The 19849-nt window shown below is 33.9% G+C and overlaps 1 protein-coding gene across 3 annotated transcripts in view; it reads right to left on the reverse strand.

Annotated features, from left to right (window-relative positions):
• The window catches only part of LOC142978798 (uncharacterized), a 231601-nt gene that overhangs the window by 119564 nt on the left and 92188 nt on the right, over positions 1 to 19849 (reverse strand). Inside the window, exon 1 of one of the 3 annotated variants that reach the window (XM_076123372.1) lies at positions 5956 to 6172. The exons of the other annotated variants lie outside the window; for them this stretch is intronic. The gene's annotated coding sequence lies outside the window, so the exon portion shown is untranslated. Of the gene's footprint in view, positions 1 to 5955; positions 6173 to 19849 lie in introns of those variants that run through there. 3 annotated transcript variants of the gene reach the window in all.

The raw sequence follows: 19849 nt of genomic DNA on the forward strand, positions 1-19849 counted from the left end.
TGTATGGTGGCCCAGAACACAACTGACAACGGTAAAAACAAAACTCCAGAGCACACAACGCCTAGCATGTGTAGCCACTACTGGATGCATGAAAACCACTCCATCAAATGCACTTGAGTACCTCCTAAACCTCAGGCCCTTAGATTTGGTTATACAGGAGGAGGCACAAGCGGCTGCCTTAAGACTAAAAGCAAACGGGCTATGGCAGCAGAACCCAGAAACAACACACACCAAAATTCTGCAATGTATCTTGAAGGAAATACCACTTCTCGATGCACCTACAGATAAAACGCCATGTCACCACGTCTTTGACAGAAGATACAATATCCAACTCAAAGAGGAATCTAAAGATGACTCTGGCATCAACGAAGTTAGGATATACACTGACGGATCCAAAACCGCATTTGGTACAGGAGCCGGCGTCTTCTCGAACGATCTAAATATCAAAATATCAGCCACCCTAGACAAACTAAATACAATCTTCCAAGCAGAATGTATAGGAATCACTAAGGCAGCACAAGCAGTCGCAGCCAGAGATGTCAGAGACTTTAAAATAAAAATTGTCTCGGACAGTGCATCCATGCTACAAGCCTTACAAAATAACGTTATAACATCTGCCCTTGTTCTGGAATGCCATAATGCGCTCCAGGCTATTGCACGTACGAACACAGTTACCCTGCAATGGATCAAAGGGCACAGCAATTCAATGGGAAACGATGCAGCTGATGAACTAGCTAAAAGGGGATCAAATGGAACAGTACTTGGACCGGAACCACTACTGCCTATCCCCCAAGCACAAATTAAATCTTGGCTGAACAGAAACACCGAAGCGAAACACCTAAAAGAATGGAACAACAGCAAAGGTTGCAGGCAAACTAAGGCTGCAGTTCCGGTGGCACCTAAGAATCTTGCCCGCAACCTTATCAGTCTAAAAAGGGACAAAATACGCAAGGTAATAGGAATCCTAACCGGCCATTGTCCCCTAAACAAACATCTATGTACAATAGGCGTGACGGACAGCCCTCTGTGCAGAGGATGCATGGAGGCAGAGGAAACACCACAACATGTACTAGTGGAATGCAACAGCGTGGCGGACCAACGAGCGCGAACAAAAATATTGACAACAACACTCCAGGAAGCCTGCAGCAACTTGAAAAAGCTACTGAAGTTCTGGGAAGAACTAGGATGGCTGGAGTGAGGGCGAATCAACGCAACAATGAGAGAGGGTAGATACACGCACAAAGGCCCATTTAAGAGGCTAAGTGCGGAAAAAGCCCTGGAAACCTAACCTAACCTAACCGCACTGAGCGAGTCACAGTGTATACACACATTTCATTTTGAAAAGTCTGTTTATTTTTACAAAGTAAAAAGGGAAATGTGCCCACAACTTCACACTATAATACTCTACACTATAATAAGATACATGTAAGTAGGATAATAACTTTTAGGTAGTACATGAATCTCAGGAAAAAAAAATTGTTCAGTTTAATTTTAAAACATATCAGCAACAACTGCATGTTGAGTCTTACTTCTTATTATCATTATTAAGGGAGAAATCAAAAGAAAGTTGCAGCCCAGTAACTCAGTATTAAGATGTCCGAGTGACATAAAGACGTGTACGTTGTATGTGGGTCAGTAGACATTGTCCTACTGTTGAACAATGCGGGCTAAATCTTCTCGACACATAAATTATTATAAACGCCAGCTGCTTGATTTATTGCGCGGTTTGCTCTTAAAAACTGGTAAGTTTAATGTTATAACTGTGGCCATGTCAAGCTACTTTCTGATGTACTCGTATACAATCAAATAAGCTTTGCAACAAAAACTAACATAAAAAATACTAGATATAGCCAAAAAACAATCAGAGTATATAAGAGATCTTGTGATGTTTTTTCTTTTACCTTATAAAGCTGCACGTTCACTGCGTACGAATCCAAACGTGCGGACCATAAGGATCTGTCACTTTGTATTAATTTCTATGACAATCTAGAAGACGAAGTACCACAGAAATTATGTACAAAGCAACAAACCCTTCCATTTCGTATGTTCCGATTCCGACGATCTAACGATACAAAACGAGTCTAAAAATAAAGAACACGTGAAAGTAGTAAATATTGAAATATGAAACCTACTTACATCGATTTCAGAAATATTAACATAAAATTACGTATAAAAAATAATCATCGCTCTATCTTATGACTTGCGGCACAGTCAAAACGCCCCCAGTACAAAGTCATCAACATTTCAGCGGCGGGCGGCTGCGTTGCACACCGTTTGATTTATCGATACTTTGCTCTTGAAACTATCTCTGACGTGTCTATTTGAGGGTTACGAAGACACGGGGGTGGCTTTTACTAACCACTTTCTACTTACACATTTATTAAGGTATATTTGTTAGAATTTTTGGTTTTCTGTTCGCTGTTTCTATGTAGAATTTTTTTTTATTAACTTTTCCAGTTACTTTAGTCAGTTGATCTGAATATAGATATTACGCCGATCAGGGTGAATTCAAACTACGACTACGGGCCCAACGGCTACTGTATGTTTTGTTGTTACAACAGTATGAAGAATTTAAGTCCCTTTTCAAATTTAGTTGATATTTAGCCCTCGAAGAAAAATTGAGAGCATTGTATATGGGTGCCTTGTGAGTATAGGATACATCGATAGAAATAAAGCTCCCACTAACTCTTATTTTATACGGGTAACGTCTAAAACACTGTTTTACTAACACTGTTTAACTTTACAATTACCTATGTAAAACTAGAGCCACATAGAAAACAAATCTTTATGAGTATAAAACTGTTCAAAACAACATTATCCTGGGAATCAAACCACCATGAGCGTTAAGCCAGGATAACAAAACGCATGGTACTTTCTCTAGGCATCGCGTTGTACATAGTCGTAGTGTTGCGCCTACGCACGCGCTTATGGTCCGGTGAACTGATACACATAAATATGGCTTATCGGATCGACGTGTAGGGGATACTCGGCTGGCGGACAGTTTGCTGCTGATTGTATGTAGTGTGATCTAGATTTTGTATTAAACTTTGCGTTTTATTTTTACGATTTTGAATACAAATTGATTTATTAATTTCTATTCAAGGTCGATATTCTATTTGCTTTCAGATGTCTGAATGTACGATCTTTTTTAGATATTACGACCTCATATGTTTTTGAGCTGAAGTAGGAGGTTAGGTTTTAAGACTTATGACACTATTAAAATAATGATGAATGCAAAGTCAAGTTTACCGCAATGAGGATGTTAATATTTAAAATAGTACAGCAAAAGCAATTGAACGAACACAAGACGGTAGAGGTCACATGCGTGCATAATCGAATGAATACGCTTACAATCAGCAGCTAACTTTACGCCAGACACGTACAAACTGTAACACTATCTCATAGTTTATGATGAGTATATCATCCTTTGATTTCTTCGTGGGCTATAGGAACTCAAAGGCGGATTATAGATAATGTGTTTGCACACAATAACGTCTGTCGATAAAATTGTGCGAGTGATTCTTGTAGCGATTGGGGATTTGAATATTGTCGATATATGGATGTTTGTGGGTTCGATTCCTGTGTAATCAGATTATGGTCGTCTGTACATATGTAGGCCATTGTCGACTTTATGTAACGTGCACGTGTGATTTGTAAATGATGTTATGGGCTTAGAATCTAGGAAGGTTTTGAAGTACTCTTTGCATGATTGACTATAGAGTTTCAATTTCGTAAATTGACTGGCGACTTCCAGTTAGGATAACTTGCATCAGCATATATAGTAATATGTACATAATATTACGCCTTTTTCTAATAGGGGTAGGCAGAGAGTAAAGAACGCCACTTGGTACGATCGTTACAAATTTCTCCTGGCTTATTCACATTGCATTAGCAGCACAATGGGTTCTACTTCAACCCATGACCGATCACATCCCACGCGCAATATTGCTTCAAATTGTACTTTTAAGTTAATAAAAAAATGCCCTACGTTCTACCAATTACATTTTTTTAAATTAAGCTACCGATGTAACGTGAAAGAAAAATATTCCAAGTCAAAAGTCGTGTGAAAAGAAACAGTGTGCAATCTAATCACGGTTGCTGATCAACCGGTTACATCATACAGTCAACCAGTGACAACCGTCAACCATGTTTACAGTAAACATACTTGTCACTTGTAAACACACGATGTAATCTTTTGTTAGTCTAAGTCTTTTTGGTTGTTGCAATAAGAAAGCTTGCTTGTACTATCAACTTTTAGGTAAAAATATACTGTAAGAAACCAATTGTAATGAAAGCTTCTACGTATGTTTATCGTTGTATAAGAGGAGTCACAAATGAATTAATATTTTTTATTGTATCCAATCTATTTTTTAATATATGTATATGTCTGCATATTTTTTACGCCTTTACTAGCTGTACTTGTCAATCACTAAACTGTTTTGAATATAATTTAGCATAGAGATAATTGAATCTATCTATTATTTATTTTATTTTCCGATATCTACGCGAAAGAAGTCTGTGATGGCTGTTATTTATATTTTGAGCTAGTTATTCTTAGTTCTAGTTTAGAATCAATTTTTATCTCATTCTATAATCTATTTAATTAATTTCGTAAACACCTGTAACAGTGTCAGTTTTCGTTAAAATTCTTGATTTTATGTGTAATTTGTTGTCCAGCCTCTTGGCCCCTGTCAGTACAAGTTACGACTATGTTTTATTCCTTCTCTAGACAACATTAACGTCTATTAGTGTGACAGTATACAGTTAATTATGAGGATACATAACCCCAGTTATTTGTTGAATTAACGTGACAATTCTGATACCTATGAATTTTGTTGTGAAATTGCCAATTAGCGACAAAAATTGTACGAATATTTCTTTTTGATTTATTTTTGTATTTATTTTAACCATTTTTTATTAGGTTAAGTTTAGTTTAATTGCAATTCGGGACAAGAGAAATGGCCAGTATTCTAACCTACTAATCTTTTATATAAAACATTCTTTCTCGACTGAATGAACGTAATTTCACATTCAAGATTACCTAGTTTTAATAAGTAATACTGTGAAACTTCTGTTTAGTATTTACGGTATTTAAATTTTCCAAGCTTTTGTCCTTTGAAAAATAGTTTCCTAATGTGGCTAAAATAAGCAATTTCTTTGCTTAATCCAATTAGTTTTATGAACAATATACGACTGACATAATGTCAAAATAAAATACACTCCAGACAATCACTTGTACTCTTATAAAACAGCATCTAAATTAATCATCCTTTCATACATTTCATTTGCTACTAAAATAAGCCCTAGCAACAACACAGTACCTATTCTCGACCACCAAATGCTGTCGCAGTTACAATAGCAAAGTACTGATAACATTCATTGAACCGTGATTAGTGATTACATTCACAATCGAAGTAGAAAACTGTTGAATAAACTCTACTGGGCGGTCTCAGTTAACCACTGGGTCAAATAGGAAAACGGCAAACAGTGGCTCGGAGTATAAGCTTGTATACGTTTGGCAAGTGATGTAGAACTAAGCAATATTTTTAAATTGCTACAATAGTATTTTTTCTTAAATGAGTATTTTGTATAGTGTATTGTTAAAGTTGAAATTACAGTTTAATTTCATTTGATTTTTAGTAAAATATGTGATAGACAGGCGGTTTATTTAGTCCGTCGAGGCATTGAAAATGGTGTAATTTTTTTATAAATGGGAGTGTATTTTTGCTTCAGTATCAGTCTGACATTACTATATTAATTATTTTTGTTCATAAAAAGAGGCTACTTATATTTTCGGAATGATTAATAACGTATGTATTAACTTGACGAGCTTGTCAATAAAGTAAGTACCTACTCCTTCGTTTCTCCTGAAAGCTTATTAAGTTAACGGCTCTTATAACCATAAGCATGAATACAAAAAACAGGTAAATATTTTCTATAACGGCCACTACTTACCTGTCAATTTTAATGACGTCACACACTTAACACACATAAACAAAAATTTTCACTTGACACTGCACACACATAACAAAAGCAAAAAAAAACACAAGTCAAAAAATCACGTATATTTAAAAACTGTCACTTTAATCGAGAATAGTGATGTGAAAAAATCGATTTTTATAATCGATGTATCGATTTGTGAAGTATCGATGTTGGGTGCGTGTATACGGGTTGCGCGTACGACGGGCACTGGCGTAGCGTGCGCCCGCGCATGCATTTGAGCTTGAACTTGGCAAAGCTTGCTGAAAACATTTTTGCATTTGACTGATGGGTTGCGTTATCGGTTTATTGTTAGTTTTGTGTAAGGGTTGCTCATTATTTTGTATTCGGTGAAAAATTATGGTCTAAGCTTAAACCATAGTCTTAAGTTAGAGTTTAAAGTATAACGTCGATATTTTTCTTGACCAAGTTAATTTAATTCGAAGTAAAACTTCTTTATCATTATTATGATTTTTTTTTTATTATTTAGAGACAACTTAAAGATTTTTTTTTTTATTAACTACATTCAGACTCATCTGATCAATTTCTATTATAATGCTATTTTTAGTTCAGAAACTAAAAAATAACAGCAATATAATGGCAAACGTATGACCATATTCTAGTACCTGCTTATACAAACTGATAAATCTCAATGTTACGTGTAATTTAAAGTCTTTGGAACACGATTACCTAACCGACAGGGTCGGACGTAACAAGACCGAGAGTAAAATGAAGTAAGGCCATCTTTAAAACAAATTGTAATCTTTTTTAGTATAATTATATTTTCAAAGTATTTAAAAATGATTTTTTTATTACAACTTATGTTAAGTATAATCTTTTTTTACAATGCAAAACGAAAGACTTGTGCAAAATACAAATCACAAAATACTTGTTATGACACCACTACAAGTTGGAGTTGTTTACAAAGAAACAACAGTTTACTCAAACTAAATATTTTAAGCCTTTAAAAGGATCCCAGACAAAATATTTGAAGACTAAAATCTTAAACTCAGCATTCGTGTCTGCCAAAGTGAAATATTGTTGCAGAACTTTACTGAGTCTTTTCTTTTAGTCTAGACCTTCTTGTAGTACCTAGGCTTCATTTAATAGCAAACAACTTTTAAACATGAATAGAGCGTCAGAAACATCAAGCTAACCAAAGTTAATACAGTGACGCACATACGAAAGTTATATGGAAGTTTTATAAATATACGTGAGTTTAATTAACTTAAAACAAATCTTAATAAAGCTAACTAAGACAATGATAAAACACCGCAAACGTGACAGATTTAAAATTAAATACAGGTTTCAAATGTAGCAAAAAAATGGTAAAATGTAATTTATATCTACATTTACACTACCGCACATCTTCACAACATAGTTTCATACGATTCCCTATGAAATAACAGTTACAAACATATTTAGTAGTTCTGTAGACCGCAGATATAAGTTGTGATGTTTCCCTAGCGAATCTACACGAAGGTACGAATAGACCTACTTGCATAAAGCGTAACGGTGCGATTTTGTTTGGTGCAAGTTAAACGCTGAAGCTAACTGGAAATTAACAACAGTTATATTATAGGCGAAAATATTAATATTGATGACAAGTGGGTTTACAATAATAGAGCAGAGTAGCTACTAAATCTAATGAACGAAATGAAAGTAGGTAACAAAATAAGTTATAAATTGTAAATATAAGGTTAAGAAGTATTGCCCTCTACGCTGACACCATTTCACTCACTTCACTAACCGAACTGGTCACTAGTTCTTTTAAACCAAAATGTTATATTTTACATCATTTTTATTTTATGTACTTATGACCTTTAATTTCCTAAATCTAATATACGCGCATCCTTCTACAAATACTGTAAAAATCTCTACGGCTTGATCTAAAATAGAAATGGTCAGCCGCTTATGTCTTGTACTAACACACAATGCACAAAACCGCCACAGTTTCGATACGCACCCGATGAATTTGTCACAGGTTTTTATTACACCGATGCTATTGACTACTCATACATACATACATAAATGAATATTTTATTGACCACTACTAACATGCACGGTGATATTCAATATCGTTTATGCGAAACATTGTTGGTGTTAAGTTGTTAAAAAGAAGATGTATCGATTTCTTCATAATTTAATATTGATTGTATGTTTATATTAATTTTGAATAGATGTGTAATAATGCGATTGGTTTGTTTTCGCTTATGATCTGTTAGTTTCGTTATGACAGATTACTACAGATACAAGGTGAGAATAATAAGAGGAAGAATAAATGGAATGTTGCAAAAATTTACAAAAGATAGTAGACGCATAAGGAATATTTGCGAATGGATTATATTGCTACTTAAAAGAATCGATCAACTCTCTTTACTATGAACTACAGACTCTTGTGGGTTAAGATACTAACGTCTGTAAGAGTCTGTATACTAACCTCAACCAGAAGTGAAACACATATTTATAGTTCACATTAATAGTTGATCTGTGAGGAGAGAATAAATATTATTTTATTTGGATGTAAAATAAAAATTAGATGCGAATTTTTAAATATTATCAAAATAAAACATGAGTTCCTCATAAGGAATTGACTCTCACAGATTGACACATACAGAAGGAATCCAGTCATTTTGGTAAAACAAATAGTAGTGAATGTAGTTGTGAGGAGGTGACGAGGTGAACGATCAGTGGACGTGTGGCGCCTACGCGCGTCTGTCCGTCTGTCTGACACCTTACTGTAGGGCTACTACTTCAATATGGACGGTACGTTAATAAAAATAAAAACAATGTTAAATTTGCACCATTTGGTTGGCAATTTTTTTGTAATAGGTCATTCAAAAATAATATTTTTAATATGAATTATTTTAATGTCAGACCTTATTGATTTATATAATGCTGAAGAATTTTCTGCGTACACAAACAAAACAGTATTGTACGACAGGAATAATTAGAAACTCGGTAAGGTCACAAATATATAGGTACATCGCTGGATAACAATATTTAAGTTTCCAAACACTGGCAATGAAAGTAGTAAATAAATCAATTTGCTAGACATATAAGATTTAAAAAAAACTTGTCGACCTAATAGAGGCAAAGATTAGTAGCTCAATTTACCTAAAACCATAACTTAATCTATCTATTATCTTATCAATAAAATATAATGACTACTAACTGGAATATTACGCGAATTAGAAGCTGGGTGGCTCAGGAATGTGCACTCCGAATTCCCTGCGACTGGTTTAGATAAACCAAGATACAATATCAAGATCGGGTCTATAAAACTGATAAATATTATGAAACTATTATGACATTAAATGTAAGGAAAATGCCTGAAATCAGACGCATTAAGGTAGACCATCAAACTCATATGTATTTTATCAACATAACTAAAACCATTAATTGATTTAAAATTTTCAATCAATTTTACATATTAAACCCGCATAGAAATCATATAAATAACTAAACTAAATACTCAAGAAAATAATTTCCGCGTGGGAAATGGGTCCTTACGACACCGCCGATTTAAATACTAAACTAATAAACTAAACGACTTCCACTGCTAAAAGGTTGATGAAAAACATCTAATCTATACTAATATTATAAAGCTGAAGAGTTTGTTTGTTTGTTTGAACGCGCTAATCTTAGGAACTACTGGTCCGATTTGAAAAATTATTTCATTGTTGGATAGTCCATTTATCGAGGTAGGCTATAGGCTATATATCATCACGCTACGACCAACAGGAGCAGAGTAGCAATAAAAAATGTTACAATAACGGGGAAAAATTTGACCCTTTCTCTCTTATGTGACGCAAGCGAAGTTGCGCGGGTCAGCTAGTTTTAACTAAAAACACTTAATAATATACGATAGCATATAATTACTAAGATTAATAGCCCACCGGAGAAGTAATATCATTTTAAATTCAAATACAACACGGATTGGTAGCCGAAGCTGTCATGTTAGGCAATTATAGAGGCACAGGTTGCGACAACCATACGTCTTATGTCAAACTTTTATCATGATACTATTGCGATGATAGTGTCGGTGGTAGTTAAGACTTTTTGCTTGTGAGATAGTAAGGTTCTTTTACGAATGAGTATTGTTTTTGCTGTATTTTGTAACATGAGATGGCAATTTTTTTTAAACGAATTAGATTTTTTAAATATACTCGTAAATTCAGGTTATTCATTTCATAGGGTCTAGTTCATTTTTTATTTTTTAATAGATTATTTAAATGAAAAATATGTCAGAATACCATGTTAATATTTCTTAAAAGAAAATCTGCCTATTTTATAAAAAATACAAATCGCGTCAATTAGACAAATTAGATTCCATTAAAACATTTTTTCTTACTATTTCCTTTACAACATATTAATAATAAACCATTAATAGAACACTTAAAATAATTATAATTATCTTAAATTAATTAAGGATGTCGTGATTGGCTATTTAAGCATTGATTAACGATGTGTGTTAAACTTACACAAATTACATTATAAATCTTAATTAATTAACACGATTATATAAATATTTACTAATTATAATTAAAAATACAACATTGGGTGTGGTCTAAATAAGTTCAAGTAATATTTACTCTTAAAATTTTAAAGGTAATCACACACAATATGGATTTTTTTATTTGACTTACGTAACAACGAATGAATTACATGGTGATGTCTGAAACGTATGTTGAATTGATAATTAAAGATTTAGAAATATACATATGTAAATACATAGGTACATAAGTAAAAATTAGACCTTTTCCCACATATTTTCAATAGTTGTTTATAAATTGCCACAATGCGAGCAGCATCGTTTCACTTCTACTATGAAGAAATTATAAAGCTACATAATAATTACATTATTGGCGTATGTAACTGTTCCAAAAGATCAACAATAGACACTTCAAAATTATGAAATCGAAACAAATCAATAAACCGAACCCTTTTTTACAGTTTTATAACTATAAATAATGCCCTTAGCCCACCGAAGCGTAACATCGTCCAGCCATATAGATAGGATCACCGAACGTGATTGATGCTCGCAATCAAACCTTGTCAATACTAAATTGTGATTTCATTTGTTGTTCTTTCACGATAATTTATAATTTTACGGTCTAGTGGACTGTGAACTTTCGTTCTGAGATCTTTATTATGACGCTTGCAATAAATGGATGATTATTATATGCATTATACTATTATAACTTAGGTATTATACTAATTATTTTCAAGCGTACGTAAAAATACTATTAAGTGTTCGACGTTTTGTCGATAGGCACTCGCTACTATGGTATAACACCGAACTAACATTCAAATCTGATCCTGAATGCATCACATATATTATAATTGGGGATACTTGTCTAATCCATCGTTAAACTACGATAATACAAAATTCGTACTGATTTTATTGTTCTACACTTTCTAGGTCTAACATACAACTTAAGTTTTCGGTACGATAAAACTCCACCTTTAATGTTACTATATCAACGTTGAAATTAAACATAAAGACGCTATAATATAGGTACTCAAATCTGCATAAAATTCTTAAATGTCTATGCAATTCTATAGTTTACTCTCAAGCATATACATATCTATTTACTCAGCTCCTTCATTTTCACACGTTTTACAGCCCAACAACACACGGAAATAATCATGTAACTAACTAACAAGATTTATTGTTGTTCGAATGTCAACAATTTACTCAAAGTGGCTAGAGCATGCCTCGCTAAATTGTTCTTAACTAATGTTTTCATAACTTTAGTATTCTGAAAAAGGTCAACGGCACTTTCACTGTTTATTATAAAATAAGTTTTGACAGAGATTGACAACATTGATGAGTTTTCACGAATATCTACATGCGGTCATTTAAAAAGGTAAGGTTTCTTCTACAATTACTTTACTTTGACGAAACAATGTAAACAGACATTACAAATTAACAAATATATATTATCGTGATGCAAGGACAATTCATTCAATTAGTTTGAGTTAATGATATAGTAAAAAAAGCATTTCTTAATTAGTCTTCTTATCATATACAAATAGTGTAACCACGACCGGGGTAAGGTCGTTTCCTGAACCAAGTAAAATCAAAAGATTTTATTCCACTCGAAACTTTATTAGACTGTTAAATAAATTAAGCTCATTAATAGTAGTGTCTCATCTTTTGAGTAAGGAATTTGAAATTTATTTTAACTTAACAAAAAATGCATTTGTGCAAGTAGATGGCAGCAGCCTTCTCTACAACCACAAAACACAAACACAGCTCGTCTGAAACGTCCAGTAAACAATAAGGTACAGTGCAAACTCACGTTCATGCATAATATTAGATAATGTCATAAGTAAAATTTCTAACAAATCAAGCCAGTGGTTGGTCACCCCTGCGGCAGGCACACGCGACGCCGGCGCCGCACGGTGGATCGAAAATCGGCTGCAGAAGACATAGAATCTCGATGTCGTGAATGTTATTTTTTTTGATGGGAATGTATTCTGCTGATCATTACTGTTCAATAAAATGTCATATGAAGTAATTGTGTGCACAAATGGAAGAGTTATAATTTTTTTAAGAAAATGTTGTATGGAGCTGACATGAAAAATGAGAATATCTCTGGAATCGCAAGGTTGGCCGTTATATCCTTGCACACTGATATAGTACTATTTATTTGTGAATTTTTGACATACTTCATATTGCGGCATCACTTGCGATTTTTTTTCTAAAAATCGTCAAAGTTTTCAAAAAAAAAATTTTGTTTATGATACATTTTAATGCTTAAGTATGACTATAACAAGTGTAATTTACAATATTTTTAATGCTTAGACCAAAACGTTCTAAGAAATCACAAAATCGTACTACTCCTCCTCGAATGGTGTTCTCTGAACCTCGTATAATCTTTGTTTCGGGCCTCTGAAGCTTCTTCCGAAAGACTTCCGATTGGTACAATAGCATTTACTGCAATTATGTCCCCTCCGTGAATCAACAATTTGTGGACGGTTGATGACATGTAGTACCCACTACCCATCATACAGTTCCATGTATTTTTCAGCGGTTGTTATAGCGTATTCTTTAATTACGGCACGTCTACAAACTCTCCAGATGTGCTAGCTCTCAGAATCACAGTAAACCTGCGTATTCGGTCTTCATCTAATCCAAATACCGTACTTGTTACGACAGGATAAAAAATTGATATTAATATCGAACTGGGGATTAGACGGTGCATCTAATCAAAGTAGATATAAGCAAAACATAGAGAGTGTTCAAGATGATTCCAGCATATTTATGACCTCTTTGGTTCCATTAAGGTTGATAGCTGACGATGATACCGTATAAGTGAATCCAAAACCCCACCCACCTATGTATTACCCTCCAGTCCAGTTTAGTTTTTCGAAAGCATCCAAAGAAATTGTCATAAAGGAAAAAACTGCTATGGATAGCAATATTGAAGCTCTCGTTACGGATAACAAAATTGCAGCTCTCGTTCCCTCAAAATGTCAGGGACATGAAATTAGTCACCAATTAATGATGGAGATGATTGATGGCAAAATTTGTATAGATATGTACAAAGAAGCGAAGTCAATGCGGCCTGCTGCATGTGTTTGACTAAGACGACATAAATGAATAAGTTAGATGCCATTGCGTCGAAAACCATTTCTTCTGGTGTGTATGAGTTCGGATTATCATCATTTCATGCATTCATTTCATAAAGTGATGGAATAATTTTTACACATACCGTATCGTCTCGACTTCAAAAAGTGGTCTGCTAGAGGAGAAGGCCATCAAGAGTTATTGCATCCACAAAAAAAAACTCGTCCAAGACCGATTCAAAGATGATCATTGCATTAGATGAAGACATAATACGCAGATTTGCTGTGATTCTGAGAGCTATCACATCCGGAGAGTTTGTAGACATGCCGTAATTAAAGAATACGCTATAACAACCGCTGAAAAATACATGGAACTGTATGATGGGTAGTGGGTACTACATGTCATCAACCGTCCACAAATCGTTGATTCACGGAGGGGACATAATTGCAGTAAATGCTATTGTACCAATCGGAAGTCTTTCGGAAGAAGCTTCAGAGGCCCGAAACAAAGATTATACGAGGTTCAGAGAACACCATTCGAGGAGGAGTAGTACGATTTTGTGATTTCTTAGAACGTTTTGGTCTAAGCATTAAAAATATTGTAAATTACACTTGTTATAGTCATACTTAAGCATTAAAATGTATCATAAACAAAATTTTTTTTTTGAAAACTTTGACGATTTTTAGAAAAAAAATCGCAAGTGATGCCGCAATATAAAGTATGTAAAAAATTCACAAATAAATAGTACTATATCAGTGTGCAAGGATATAACGGCCAACCTTGCGATTCCAGAGATATTCTCATTTTTCATGTCAGCTCCATACAAAATTTTCTTAAAAAAATTATTACTCTTCCATTTGTGCACACAATTACTTCATATGACATTTTATTGAACAGTAATGATCAGCAGAATACATTCCTATCAAAAAAAATAACATTCACGACATCGAGATTCTATGTCTTCTACAGCCGATTTTCGATCCACAGTGCGCCGGTTTATTGTGGATACAAGTAAATGCAAACAGCGCACTATTTTGTTTTGCGCACGAGCGATAATATTTGCGCACTCCACTTTATTGTTTATGTTTTAGCGCACTTTTTGCCAATGAACTTGCAACCAGTTTTACTGGAATTCTGAGGAAATAACAAACATTTGGCTGGGTGTTCATTTTGATAATATGGCGGAGATAATATTATTATGAAATAAATTGAGACTTCACAAGTTGGTAGAACAATTATTTTTATGCCGATTTGAATGTGACCATAATTCAAAAACCAAAAACTTTTTTGAAAGTTTGGGCTACCAGCAAAATTAGTTTCTATAATTTTGTCTTGTCTGTATATGCCGTTTCTCAAAAATGAATAACGTATTAAAGAAGCAACGTATGAAAAGTGTTAAAACTCCAAAACTAGAAACACAATCAAAACGCAAATTAGAAAGTTGAAAAAACAAATATCTAAATAAAATCAACATTACAAATAATACTAATAAACCATTAATTCCTAAAGTTTTCGAAACAAAGAACTACGAAACATAACATTGGTTGCATTGATCCGTAATTTGTCACTTTGTAGATTTATGTCTGACCACCGTGTGAGATCAAACGGGCCGACGTTGGACTATTCCGACCCGTGAGCGATATCAAAAGGCCGAAAAGGTACGTAAAAATAGAATTATTTGAACGTGACCGTACATACAAGTAGAATTGTGAAGTATTTTTGTGTGAATGGGAATAGAATGGATGGTATTTTTGGTGCGATTCGGTACAGTATTGGAATTTAAAGAGTTGAATTATTTTGTTACGTTGTGTAGTCGTTTAAGCCGAATTTGGTACGTGTATTAAAATTACGCCCATATGTGACTTTTCCTCCTATTTTACTATGATAGAGTTAACCGACTCTTTGATCGTTGTCGCGACATACATGGTTTTTATGCAAAGTTTTGTTCTGCTTCTATACATTATTATTAGTAGTTGATAGACAGTTATGACTGAGAATTAATCTTAGTATTAATATGATTACAAATATCAAAAGAAGAGAGACACTAATCGTAAAACTAAGAAACAATCCTTTGGTAGGTCACTAAGCAAATCTTGCTCAGCACTTCAATTAAATTATAATTAACCCGTAAAACCAGTAAATCAATAAACCGAAATTAAAATTCAATGTTAGTTTTTGCGTCAAATAAAATTACACCATTACACCTTAGTGCTTAAATTACCTACGAAATAGCTTGTAAAAGTAGTTATTACAAGCTAATAACTAATTTATAGGATAATAGGGTCGTAAGCGACACGTTTAGAGTTTAATTACACTATAATAACTTTAATTGGCAGGACATTTTACGATAACTTAACTATCAAAGTTTTATATCTTATGAGCTACTGGACTCAGTTTCACTCACGTGTCTCACTGCTTAGGTATTATAAAACAAGGTGTACTATCATAAAGTTTTTATACAATTAAGACGCGAAAGCTTGTGGAACTTTCTTTACTATTCTGAGTTTTGAAGAGGCTGTCAAAAGGTGTATTAAATCATATAAAAGTTGGTATTAAAAAAAAATATTGTAAATTCTGACTTATAAGCATGTTTGGTAGAAAAAAAATTAAGTACCTATTTATTCTACTTGGTAAGAAAGTATAGTAGTAACAATATTGAACTTAATAACTGAGGGTATACTTCAAAGTTTTCCTGATTATTCAAACGTAAAATCGCTAAACTACAACTTGAGCTTTTTTTGTTATCTTCGAACTATACCTAAATTATTTGCTTTGTTTTATCACACAATCTATTAGAAATACTTAAAAAACTGATTCCAAAATAATAATATACCATGATTCGTGCGTAATAATAATCTAGACTAAAACATACTAACCATTTTTTCCTCTAACACATAAGGTCGCTCACCTCGGCCCAAATAGTCGACAATAGCGTGCATTGACATTCAAAAAGTGAAAGCGTTTTTTTACTAAATGAGTATAATTCGTATGATTAGGTGTCGGGCGTCGCAAATTATAACGTATTAAGATCTTTGCACACGCGATCTGCCGCGCGGTGGGTGAATGACAAGAGCAGTACGGGGTGCCTTTACAAGCGGAGAGTGAGAACTTTGCTGTATGAATTTTATACTGTTTGATTTTTATGTGTTCACGATTTTTTAAATAAATCATACGTTGAAAAGCTATTATCTTCAGTCGACTGACTGAAGATAACGTAACGGCAAACAAATTATGTTTTTTGTAAGCTAAAAACAATCATAAATAGAGTGATATCTTCAGTTTTATCGAACTTTGAACCCGACAAACCAGTTAGGTGTAGCCATAGGCATAGACAGAGATAGCTTCAAACTCTAATTCAATGCACTACCAAATCTTTGTAGGGAAAAGATGCTATCAGGTCAGTTTACCTTTTCAATACTACTTCTGCTGGTCTCATATCATGCCTTTGGAAAATAACCTAAAAGTAAAATGTTAAGTATCAAGTCGTAAATTTTAAGTGGTTAATAATACAATCCTTATACTTTACACTTTAGCAACTTAATCTTTGTGAGAACTAAGTACACAGACATTGGCAGTGTTAATCTGCGTACAACTTACACTCGCTCTCAGTGAAGCCGCACCAACAAATCGGACGACCAGTTGAACGATTGACATAATAGTTGTTTTGACTCAGGTGTCCAGCCCTCGTTGCTATTCCTCGGTATTTTCCACATATAACTACGTTTACACACTCTCTGACACTTACAAGTCGTTCGTGTCTCTGTTTCTTGCGACTTTTTGTCGTGTGTCCGCTGAATCATTGCGGATTATATTCCTTAGTTCACTATTTTAGTGTAAATACGTAGTTTTGAGACTATTTTGAGCAACCAACAAAGTTTGCAGCTCAAAATCAGTGCTGTGACTAGCACAGCGTACACTGTGCTGTAGCACTTATGCCCGGTTTCCGAGTACATCCAGCGGTAGTTTATCTATTCAATAGTGTTTTTTATAATGAGTTTAAACGCTATTGAATAGATAAACTACCCCTAAACGTACCTCAGAAACCGTGGGTTCGTTGCAAATAAATGTACTGACTAGTTACTAAGTTCTGTACTTTTGATGTTTTTGACAAAAATAAACGGTTTAAATAGTTTTTTGTTTCGAATACATTTTGTATTTAAAATCTTATTGATAGGTATAATATACGTTACTTTCAAACTTTGCGTGGCATGATCTAATATTACATGGAAATAGCTGACAGCTGAGTCAGCTTGCGAGTACGGCCAGTGTAACCTGTACCGTAAACGTTTAGCAAATTAAGGTAATATTCTGGGGTAAAATTAATGTTAATTTATGCTTATTATTAATGTTTTCTTTACTTTAGGACCGGGAGCGGTGATAGCCGAGTGGTATAAGTTGGTACCTCCCACGCAAGTGGTCGCAGGTTCGAACCCGAGGCAACACACCAAGGACTTTTCGAAGTTATGTGTGTATTAGAAATAATAATCACATGGTCCAACGGTGAAGGAAAAACATCTTAGCGAGATTTTAACGACTATCATAAGTGTCAATATTTGACCTAAATGAATAAATGATTTGATTTTGATTTTGATTTTGATCGTGAGGAAACCTCGCATGCCTAAAATTTGTTTAATGCATTTATTGAGGGCATGCAAAGTCCCCAACCCGCACTTGGCCAGCGTGGTGGACTCAAGGCCTAACCCCTCCCTCATTACGGGAGGAGACCCTTGCCCAGCAGTGGGACATTAATTGGTTATTTTTATTTATTTTTTTTCTTTTTTACTTTAAGACCGTTGTAAAATCATTGGGACTCTCGCTATTATGTATGTATGGCGTTTATTTTAACCTATTTTCATTCATAGACTAACGTTGTGGAATCCATGTAATTGGTGGTTTCTTCGTAGTATTGCAAACAAACGATAATAAGTTCAGTATTCGTGGAATAATTAAGATTATATCACAAATCAGACATTTATCAACTCATCATGTAAAAATATGGACACCAATTATCAAATCTCCAGTAATCGTGATCGTTTCTTTGTACACAGCATAATTTGTACCAAATTGAATGCCTAAATAGCACGCCTACTTAAATCGAAGGGTGGTCTAGTTCTTTGAAAGAAAATTATCATAATTTAAACAAACAATGCTAATTAATAAGATCTGTCAAGATTGTGGACCATGTCTTGGGGACCAAGGACGTAGGCTATTGTCGACTATTGGTAGGTAGGTAGGTAAGGTCTCAGTAGCCTCTAGTCTGAATTATATTCTCGTTTAATTAGTACCTTTAGATTATTTCCTGACTACGGTTATTTAGTTGCGTGTTGCAGGTTAATTATTTGTTTTGGATGGAATGCTGAGGTTGGTAGTGGTACCAACCTTACGGAGTTACAGTTTGTGCTTTTAAATTGGTAGCTGGAGCAGTGTTAACTTTTTTGATAAAAATATTGGATAAACTACCAAATCAGATATTTTAGCAGTTTTTGATCCCAATGAAGGGTTTAAAAATTATTTAATGGTCAAGTAAAATATTTTTCTGTATCTGCTTACGCATTAATGAAGAATAAAGGCTTCTCTCTTAGTTTAGTATTAAAAATAAGTATTTGATAAAGTTTTCTGCAAATCAAATATTAATTTACTATAACTAATTGATTTTGCTATATAATTCAAAAATCGTTGTAATTACGTTACCGTGATAATGTTTATGTAACAGAACTACGAACATTAAATTTTCATTGATAGCCAATAAATTAAGTATTTGACGTGAGATAATTATCACACTAGGCGGGTAGATTGTTGATTTCAATGAAATCGAATACGTTGACAAAGTGCCCCGGTGATCCATGTTGATCTAGATTCTGAAGTACCTAGCCTGTTATCAGAAAGCCATATTTTAAATAAAATATAATTCTTATCATTAACATTGATACGTAAGTATACCAAAGAATTGAACTATTTTAGTTTGAATCTATCTGAATGAAATCTATCTAACTTATCTTACAGAGCAGATTAAGCCATATTTAAACATAATGAATATCTCTGCACAATAAAATCGTGGACTATACGCACGATACGAAATGGCAGACTAATGCTGTCCATTTGCTAGTCTAAAAAATGCCCTTGATAATTGGCTAGATATTTCCTTTAAATACAAGCGTAAGTAAGCTGATCTCTATCACAAATATCATATTATTCGAAAACTGGTCAGCAGTTTCAAAGAGATCACCCTCACAAACAAACAAAGTTTAACTTTACGATATGAAATTCTCTAAAATCACAACACCGAACAAA

Source organism: Anticarsia gemmatalis, chromosome 15, assembly GCF_050436995.1.
Source record: "Anticarsia gemmatalis isolate Benzon Research Colony breed Stoneville strain chromosome 15, ilAntGemm2 primary, whole genome shotgun sequence".
Taxonomy (NCBI): domain Eukaryota; kingdom Metazoa; phylum Arthropoda; class Insecta; order Lepidoptera; family Erebidae; genus Anticarsia; species Anticarsia gemmatalis.